Below are 10,746 nucleotides of genomic sequence, written 5' to 3'. Positions count from 1 at the left end.
AACACCAAGCTTGGGACCAATAACTTTACTAATAAGGCTTCCTGGAACACGTAAGATTCTCCAAGCAGATTTGGCTAGAAGAGCTTGGTTAAAGCAACCAATATTTCGAAGTCCAAGGCCCCCCTCATCCACAGGTCTACTAAGGAAGTCTTTACTACACCAGTGAATAGACTTATTATTTCTAGTTCCACTCTACCAAAAATGCACCATCAAAGACTGAAGTTTTGATGTTACACTTACCGGTATACGAAATACCGATAGAGAGAAAAGAGATAGTGAAGATAGAACAGAACGAATAAGAGTCAATTTACCAGCCGAAGAGAGAACAATGTTATTCCAGGAGGATAGCCTTCGCTTAATCTTGTCAACAAGAAATTTAAATAAGTCCCTTTTAGAAGACCCAATACTCGTAGGAAAGCCAAGATAGTTGCCAAGGTCATGCTTAGGAGAAAAATTAAATTCAGTTAAGCACTTCTTGACCGTCATAAGTGAGCAATTTGGACTAAAAAGAATAGAGGACTTATCTTTATTAAGGCATTGCCCAGAGGCAGCACAGTATTCATCGATAATGTTCATAAGAAATCCAAATTGCCATAGTCACCACGGATAAAGAAGAGTGAATCGTCCACAAATAATAAATGGGAGATTTCCGACCCGTTCTTGCAAATTTTGATACCCTTAATGAGATTGCTATCCTGGGCATAGAGAATCATTTGAGATAGGACTTCCGTGCAAAGCGCGAAAATATAAGGGGATAAAGGATCGCCTTGCCTAATCCCACAGCCGGGTTCAACTCTTTCCATAGGAGCACCATTTATCAGAATTTCGTAAGAAACGGATTCAATAGTACTCATAATAAGCTGAACCATAGAGCCCGACAAATTTAAGTAAGAGAGCACCCCTCTTATGAAATTCCAGTTTAATCTATCATAGGCTTTACTCATATCAGCCTTTAAAGCCATCATACCCATCTTACCATCATTCCTATGATTTATGGCGTGAAGAACTTCTTGGGCAATGACAATATTATCTGCAATACTTCTATTAGGGACAAAAGCGCTTTGAAAAGGACTAACAAGATCATCCATAACCCCTTCTAATCTATTAGCAATACACTTTGTGACAACTTTCATAATAACATTGCAGAGGCTAATCGGCCGAAAATCCCCAACTCTCTCCGGGCAATCATTTTTCGGAATAAGAACAATAAAGGTTTTATTGAAATCCTTCAGCACAGTACCAGAATTAAGGATTTTGAGAGCTCCTTTAATAACATCGTTCTTAACAATGGCCCAGTACTTTTTGTAAAAGGCTACCGGGATACCGTCAGGACCCGGAGATTTTAGAGGTCCCAATGGGAACACAGCTTCACGGACATCATTTTTCGAATATACACGGCCCAATTTGGCTCTCTCCTCCATACCCACCTTGCTCTTTAGATTATCAAATAAGTAACCAAACTTATATAAGTAATCTTCGAAACACTCAGGCTCAGAATCAGAATTAAAGATAGTGGAAAAATGTTTATGAAACAAACCACCAATCTCTTTCATATCAAAAGTCCATTCATTAGACTGCTTCTTAATACCTAAGATAAGATTAGCACCAGATCGTCCTTTAACCCAATTGAAAAAGTACTTCGTGCACGTGTCACCCTCACAATTCCATTTCAATTTGGTACGTTGACGCCAATAAGTGCCAGCAGCAAGGGAGAATTCCAAAAGCTTTTTGTGGCATGATTCGTAATTAACAGAATCACCACCTTTATCAATATCCAAAAGATAGGACTCAAGATCCTGATCAAATTCACTCCACTTTAGTCCCCATTCGTTCCTTTTGTTACAGGCCCAAACTCTGAAAGCATTATTTATACGATGAAGTTTTGCCAAAAGAACATGAGAAGCATCACCCGTTGCTTTTCTTTCCCAGCTTTCTTTAACCAGACCACTGCATTCGGCATGTTCAAAACACCAAGTCTCTAACCTATACACTTTCTTAGTATTCAGAACCATATTTGTATCAAGGAGTATAGGCGCGTGATCCGATATTTGAATAGGTAAGTGTTTGATAAAAGTATTTGGGAAAAGATAAAGCCAATCATTGGAAGCAAACCCCTTATCAATTCTTTCGTATATTCGATATGGACTATCCCTATTATTGCACCAAGTGAATCTAGGTCCCTTAAAGGGAATATCCATCAGACAATGTAAATTCTTCCAGTATGAGAATAATTTTGCTCCTCTAATCAATTTATCACTGCCACCTAACTTATCAGAAGAGAACTCGACTTGGTTGAAATCGCCTATACGCAAGAAGGGTTTGTCAAGAGAATTAAGTTGATGAGTAAAATTTTCCCAAACAGGACCCCTCTTAGAATGATCGGGTTCACCATAAACACAACACAAATACCACATGCTACCCTTACACTAATTCATTAGTTTGGTTAGTTTTATAAAATTCTTTTGTATTTTTCATAAATCTATGATTTAGACCACAACTTTGTTAAAAAAAATGAGATGTATAGTGGTTTAGGCGCGTGATCGAGCTACTGGTGGTGCGAGGCTGAGTAGAATGTAATTTAAGACGGTGCGGTTGATATTCGACGAAGTTGGGGGATGTGGTGGAGAGAGGATGATGTTGGGTGGTGGTTATGTGGTAGTCGTGGGGATGAAGTTGGGGTGGTGCTAGGCTGGAAGTGTGTCTGGTGTTGCGGATCTGGGTTCATTGACAGAAAAATTACGGGCGATGGTCTGGTCGGCCGCCGACAAAAATGTTGGTGATGTATGGGGGTGGGGTGAGTAGTGGTAGTGGAAGCGCAATTGATGTGGTTATTGTGGCGACGGTGGTGATAATGGTGGTGGGTCTGGTGGCAGCAATCGTTGTATTTCAGATGCATCAAGTCCCCGCGAAGAATGAGTCAGGGTGGTGGTGGTCGGGTGAGGGACCGAGAGTGTGGCAGTGCTCGTGGGGATGATAGTGGATGCCATCCAGTTGAGTGGTGAGTAGTGGAGGCTCAAAGGGTGGCTAGTGGTTTCCGGATACACGTAATACTACCCCAAGTACACGAGTATAGTTCTATAGATACACAAATTAACTCGTGTATCTGGGTGTACTAATTTGTGTACCTGACTTTACTAATTTGTGTATCTGAGTAGTCGCCACACCTCTACTATTCCGATATTATAATATCATGGCAACTGCCCCTACTGTGTAATGTCGTAATGGTCAATTTCAGGAGAATCATTTAGCTTGATAAAAATGTACTATGTAGAATGTTTATGTTCAGTTGCAAGACTTGTGAGGGGGTACGAGAAGAAACTATGTGAATTAGTCAAATGTTAGATGAGTGTGAGTAACATATGTCGATTCCATCAAACAATTTAGGGAACGCAATATTATTAGAAATCTAATACTCGTATCTTAATTATTACAAGTGCATATTTTAGATCTTTCACTAATTAACTCTAAACTTTCTAATGTGTCATATACAATACAAATGTGATTTGTTTATCAGAAAACATCAATTCTTTAATGTATCGTTATTTGAAAAAAAAAATCGACAATCACGTCACTAACTTAACATTTGACGCAATTTTTAAATTGTTTGGTACTTCACTTGAGAATGATATAATCACTCCATCTTCTTTAATCATAGGCAAAGTATTTTACTATAATACGTTAGTAAAATAAAATAAAATAAAATTGATTGTGCATGTGAGAGACATAATTAGCAAAGTAGTGGGAGTATTAATTAATGACCTAAAAAATAGGAATATAAAGAAGACATATCGTATTGAGCGCCGTTAGCGAGACGGGTGGATAAAAAAGAATAGAAATCATAGATGGTGTAGTACTTGAAACCAGGTAATTTATGGGCCCATGTCTGAGCCATTGGAGCAAAACGTTCGTTGTGCAATCTCATTAACTCATTAAAGATTCCGACCAACTACCTTGCTAGACACACTCCTCTAACAAGCTACATACATTTTTTTACCTTGCTAGATACATTCATTTACATTGCTAGATACACATCTCAAACAAGCTAGATACACTCTTTTATCTTGCTCGATACACTATTTTACCTTGCTAGATACACTTATTTACCTTGCTAGATACACATCTCTAGCAAGCTAGATACACTTCTTTACCTTGCTAGATACACTCATTTACGTTGCTAGATACACATCTTAAGCAAGCTAGATACACTTTTTTACCTTGCTAGATACACTCTTTTACCTTGCTAGATACACTTATTTACCCTGCTAAATACACATCTCTAGCAAGCTAGATACACTTTTGTACCTTGCTAGATACACATCTCTTGCTAGCTAGATATACATCATTGTAAGCGGTCCTTATTATTTATATTTATACTCATTAAATCGTACGATTTTTTTATTTTTGAAAGTTGTAGACACCTCAAAGTTGTCTACTGGCCTTGCGGGTACCCGATGATGAGGCTCAAATTACATGACTAAATGAAAATTGTCAATGTTCTAATTAAAGGCTCTTTGCACTTATTTCCCCAATGAATTACTCAAAATGACACAAACCACCTTAACCCTTCCATTTCCTTTCATTTCACCTTGATAATTATATTTTTATAAGCTAGATGTAATAGTCTTCAAATGGTGTATTGTCCGCCAAAAACGGATCCAGGTTGTATTGTAGTGGCCATAAATATAATCGTTAAGTCAGATTTATGTAATAACAATATAATAAATCGGTCCAATAAATTAAGGCAGCCCACCTTATTATTAAGTGGCCCATAATTCATGTTGAGCTCTTCATATTCGTATGACTTAAGGCCCGTATTACATCCGTATAATTGAATGAGACCGCATGAACTAGTACGTGAAATGGCGTTAATATAATTCCTCTTTGGCCAATGATTTAGACATGCAAACGACAATTGGAAATTAGTTGAAAGTGGAATTTGTGTAAAATATAAAGTGCTCTCTCACTGCAAGGAGTAAAAGATTGATTTTTACAAGCTATATAAATTCTTATCTTATACCAACTTTGGGCGTGGGTCAAATTCCAACATGAAGGTTGTATAAATACTCTATGTTCGTGGCAATTGAGAAAAAAACAGACAAGAGAAGGGTGAAAGACGGAGAAAAAGGATTACGATCCCGGGTAGTCGCCGAGGCTTGTAGTTTTTGAAAGATATACACATTTTTTCCGAAAGATATTACCATTTATAAATATAGTTTTTGAGCAATATTATATTTTTTTAGTGTAATGTTTTAGTAAATGTGCTCAAAAACTTTATACTAAAACAGAACTCAAAAACTTTAAAATAATACTCAGAAAATAAACAATAAGAGGTACTACCTCAGATGTATAGTCTATGAACTGGCGAAAGACGTACACAACACAAATAATACACCGAGCGATTCAAGCCAATACCAGACATACTCTACAAATCAACCATCTCAAATATTCTATCCCAATTTCAAATCAAACTACATACATAAATCGTCTCAGTTCATATAAGCGCATAAGAGCCGTTAATTAACAATAAAGTCGAAATTCATTAATAGTCAAACATCCAGATAGGCCTGAGGGTACCGACATCAAATAATTTTTTCTCTACTTTTTATCTTTAATTCTTTTATTTTGTCTTTTATTTATTTTATTTATTTTCTCTATTTTATTGTATTTACTAACCTAGTTAATTTGTCCTTGTCTCAAATTTATATCGTCTTATGTATAAAATTGTATAATTAAACTTTTTTATTGTTAGTTTCGTCAAATATATAATATTACAAATAAATAGTAGAGGACGTCAGTTTGATGGGCGATCCGGGTGCCTAACACCTTCCCTGATCGTACCTTTACCCCCGAATCCGCAATCTTTGGTTCAGACCGGAGTGACGGATCAGTCCCCATATCAGGGCTCAAAAGGGGCCTTTTCCGTTAACTTATTTTTGTATGTTACCAGGGATCAGTCCCCATATTTATTAACATATTTTCAAAAAAGGAGATTTTTTCAGGAATCTCACAGTGGCGACTCCATTGGGGACAGAATAAGAGGGTGAGACTTGAAATTTATTTGTTATATTGTATATTTGACGGAATTGTCCTATCTTGGATTACTAACTTAGTCCGTACACAGGTATGATAGTTTTTATTCTTGCGTCGTTATGCCTAAAGTAACTATATTAATGCCACTAATAATTCTTGCATGTATTACACTTGACATATTCCATATACATACCAATGTGTGTACTTCATGTTAGGCAATTCAATATTGTGATGCTTCTTTTGTGCGTGTTATATATTGAACAATATCCCTGTTTTATTTCATCTTTATCTATTATTTGCAATTGTTCAATTGAATAAAGAAAAAAAAAGGCGTAGGCTCCCCGCCAGTCAATATTACGTCATTTAAGGTACCCTATTCACCCTCGGTAAAGTATGTTGTATACTTAGAAGGTCCATTCGACCGACTAGACCTTACACATATTTTCCACCTCATGACGTCGCGTTTTGGCTAAATGCAGTGCATATGACTTGGGGGAGCACAAAAGCGAGAGATACCCTCGGGTATTTTAATGTTGTGAGTACCCAATTTCCTACCCACAAACCTAACCATAGATCCCGTAGAATCTTTGTTAGGTAATGTTATGCATGTCCTGTTTGTTATAATCTTACCTGTATTAATAATTAGCAAAAAAAAGAAGAAAAAGTTCAATATGTACATATAGCCATAAAGGTGCATCTCAAATAACAGTAGCCTTAGTCCGTCGTAAATGTACATATACATTAAAACCTTGCAGTGAGTCCTTACACACATTACGTTTCATCTGGTAAATATAAAAAGCATCATGTGTAATTACACTATGTCCCACTGTCGACACTGCATAACACATATAGTAGCACACTGAGTCCTTCCTACATAGACAAAAGCTTACCTTCTTTAACCCTTGCGTCCATCAGTAAGCATGCTTGCATACATTTAGACATCTAGGACAGTACATAGGCACATTCATCCTACCCATTAACTGAATAAGTGCTGCAGCCCAGCGTATTAGTCCATCCAGTCCTGCACATGTAACATGTCGAAAAAAATCAATACCTGCATTAAGTCTTGTATGCATCAATTAGTTCATTCAATCATCAGTAGGACATGGGTTATAGCCTTAAAGGTAGTTCGTCGTATGCATTCAACATAGAAATCCTCCATTCTCAGTTTCATATAGAGCATGCATTACCTTATATCCTGTATCAAGGTAGTAATCTCTTTCCAGTCAACATTTGCATATAGTGTCGTCCTTTGCATACACCCAGTTCAGTGCATCAATAGGTAGTACCTGGTCAAGTAAAAAAAAAATAGAACATGAGCATTCACCATTTTACTCCATTCTAGTTCTGTTCACTATAAAATCGTTTTCTAAAAGCTAAGATGTCATGATCTGGGATAGGGAGGAGTAAACGAGACCCTAATTTAATAGCCAGTATAGCGTGGGAACAAAAGAAGGGTACAAGAAGACTAGACAATACCAACTCACATGTAGTTTCCATCGAAATTTGATTAAATTAGGACCATTCAAGTCCTTTCTCAGTTGCATATATATAAAAAAAATAAGAGTAAGAATAAACATGTCAATAGAGAAAGAAAATTCACTCTTATAGTCATATAATCTCAAGTGTTCCTGATATTACCTAAAAAAAAAAAAACTAGTTTACATAAGTATCTAATTAAAATAGGACCATCCTAGTCCTCTTTGAGTTGCATAAATAAAAGAAGAGCATATGTCTTTTTTGTTAGTCACTTGTTCTACTTTTTACCCTTAACTAGTAGAATAGACTTGAAATACTTTAGGTCGTATCTTTTTAGTGTAGATCAGTCGACCTCTTAGAGTCGGCCTAAACGAGGGCGTGCACTAGACCATCTTTTCCATCTCTGTGGTGTGATAATTCCTTGATCGCCGTGTCTCTAACTAGGTGACCTATAGGTTTGGAGATTCCATCTTTCTACTTGATTCGTTAATTTTCCATACTTCATGCGACTACTAGTTTAAATGAGCACAACTCTCTATTTACCAAATTTGTCAATTTCTCATATCTCAGTTGAGCACAAACTCATACACTTGTGCCCAAACTTACCAAATGAAATACGGGAGCGCACACTCCATGCCATTAAAACAAGATAGGTGAGCACAAGTCCCTTATAATGAACTTACGACATGAGTCTAAATACCGATACGAGTTCAAATCCAGTTTTAAGACTCTTGAATATTCAAAGAGAAAAATTATGATCTCAAATAGATACAACTACCGTCTCAAAAGACTCAAAAAATTTACAAGTAAACAAAAATTCCAGTCAAATTCACAATCAACTCCAATGTCAAAAGTCTCAAAAATTCACAAAACAAAAAGAAATCCAGCCAAAGTTGCAATTTCTTTTTTCCGTATCAAAAATCTCAAAAATTCAAAAGACAAAAAAGTTCCAGTCAAAAAGAGAAAAAATTCAAAAGACAAAAAAAAGTTCCAGTCAAAAAGAGAGAAAAAAAAGACAAAAAAAGTTCCAGAAAAAAAAAACAATTCCAGTCAAATTTGCAATCAAATTGCAGAGTAGTCACTTTTTCATCTCTCAGACGACTCAATCCATAGTTACTTTGTCTCCTTACCTCTTGGGACGATCCTTTCATTCATTTAGGTGAGTGAGAGAGGCACACAGATCTCCAGTGTCTTCTAACACCATAGACCCTTCTACTCCATTCCATTTATCACCCTCGTTTAGCATCTAAGAATTCGGTGGATGTACACTACACTTATACGGTCACAAAAGTATTTTATTTCTATAGTATTAGTTTTGGGTAATTAGCCGAGCTTGTTATTGTAAAGAGGGCAAAACTCATTTTACAAATCTCAAAATACAAGCCAAAAAAAAAATAAGAAAAAAAAATTGGCACAATCACGACCCACACTAGGTCGGAAAAAAAAAAGAGAAAAAAAAAACAGTAGCACGTGTGTGAAAGACACTGATGTAACATGGGGACAATCACGACCCACACCAGGTCGGAAAAAAAAAAATAAACAGAAGAAAGACCTGAACAGGGGGCTACCACAAAACATATAATGAAGAGTTTCAGTTAAGTTCAGTTCAGTTAAGACCAGGAGCATAAGGAAACACTCAGCGCACATGTTTGACTACATTTAGACGGCAGCCTGACCAATAATATTGTAAGGACTTACAAAGCAATGACAATTCAATAGGCATAACACCTAAGCAACTAGGAGTAGAGTACTATGTCCCTTGCCCAGATCATGCTCAATAGCACGTTTTTAAAAAAAATTAACAGGACTAGAAATGAGATGTGTCATGTGTCCGTGGTCTATTTTAGGAAAAGAATGCATTGTCAATTAGCTAGTGTTTGTCTCCATTGTCTTAAGTACATTAGCATCTTGCATCATTAGCATCATAAGCATTCTAATTGCATTATTAGCATACTACTTGCATCTTACATCATAAATTATTTGCATTAATGTCATAATTGTGGAATCAGATCAGTCGTATTATCAAGCACACTACTTGATTCGAGAAATCGGTAAAACCATAAAACCAAAAATATAAAAAAACAAAGAAGAGAGCATGGATTCAACATCAATCGACTAAGAAAGGGGAAGCACCCATAATTTGGCCAGAAGCTATGTATCAAGCACACAACTTCATTCACAAGACCAGTAAAACTATTAATTCAATCGTATAATCAAGCATACGACTTGACCAATAAAGAAATAAAACAAAGAAAAGAGGCATAAATATGAATCAGTCAATAAAGAGACGGAAATACTCACAGCTTGATTGGAGCTGGTGCCAAGAAATCTGTTCAAATGTCACAGCCAAGGGTTCGACAATGCTCCATCATCAGTCATCCGGTCACCAATCCGAAGCTCAAACGATTGCTTATCGACGGCACAATAACCGTCGCTGATAACATCCCATATCAGAAGCCAATTCAAGGGTTCTCCAATACCGACCATCTTGTTGCTAATCAAGCGCTCGAATGACAGCCACGACGGCGCAGTCGATGCTGGATTCATTCCATATTAGAGAGTCGTACTAGTTTGATTTCATTTTCTAGTGAGCGATAATAAATGAAAAAAATTAATTATCGGGTTCACAAAGTGACGATTGATTGGAGTTTCGTTGAGCAACGATGGAGGAATTTAAGAGAATTAATTAGAGAATGAGATGAAAAACTAACCTGAAGTCATATTACGAAGGAAAACTTGATCGCTAAAATTGGTATCTGTCATTCCAGCATGCAAACTCGGTTCGAAGATCATCGATCATCTTGTCCCCAATCGGTGGCTCAAATGTCGGCTATTGCGGCACACCTCCGCTGATTTCATTCTATTTCAGGAGCCAACAAGTTCGACGGTTTACCGCTATCAAACAGTTGCTAATTCGCCAATCTAGCGATGGCCATGACGGCATAACTTCTGTTGATCGCCACCCATATCAGGTGTCACAGCCAAAATATTCGATGGTGCTCCGATGTCAATCACCTTGTTCCCCATCGGTAGCGGGAATGCCGGCCACAGCGCAATTGATGCTGATCTCATTCCATATTAGAGAACTGTACTGATTTGTTTTCTGTAGTGAGCAACAGTATATAGACGAATCGAAGTAAAACAATAAGTGGAAAAGTAATTGAAGAAAATCAATCAGAAATTAAAGGTGAAGTTTGATCGATGGGCTGAATAAAAGCAAAAGTTGATTTTTCTATC

At 36.9% G+C, this 10,746-nt stretch overlaps 1 long non-coding RNA gene across 3 annotated transcripts; it reads right to left on the bottom strand.

Annotated features, from left to right (window-relative positions):
- Positions 1-6,752: 6,752 nt before the first annotated feature.
- LOC141633099 (uncharacterized) lies at positions 6,753-10,746 on the bottom strand. Of its 3 annotated transcripts, XR_012537907.1 has the most exons (4): positions 10,525-10,746; positions 10,221-10,309; positions 9,811-10,093; positions 6,753-7,319 (listed from the first exon to the last, which is right to left on the bottom strand). It is a non-coding gene; the product is annotated as an uncharacterized LOC141633099 (long non-coding RNA). The 3 variants fall into 3 exon arrangements; XR_012537905.1 differs by having other exon boundaries at positions 10,221-10,746; XR_012537906.1 differs by having other exon boundaries at positions 9,811-10,046; positions 10,221-10,746.

This window comes from Silene latifolia, chromosome Y, assembly GCF_048544455.1.
Source record: "Silene latifolia isolate original U9 population chromosome Y, ASM4854445v1, whole genome shotgun sequence".
In the NCBI taxonomy this organism is placed as follows: domain Eukaryota; kingdom Viridiplantae; phylum Streptophyta; class Magnoliopsida; order Caryophyllales; family Caryophyllaceae; genus Silene; species Silene latifolia.
Note: the sequence above shows the minus strand (reverse complement) of the source record. Positions and strands in the feature narration are given on the sequence as shown.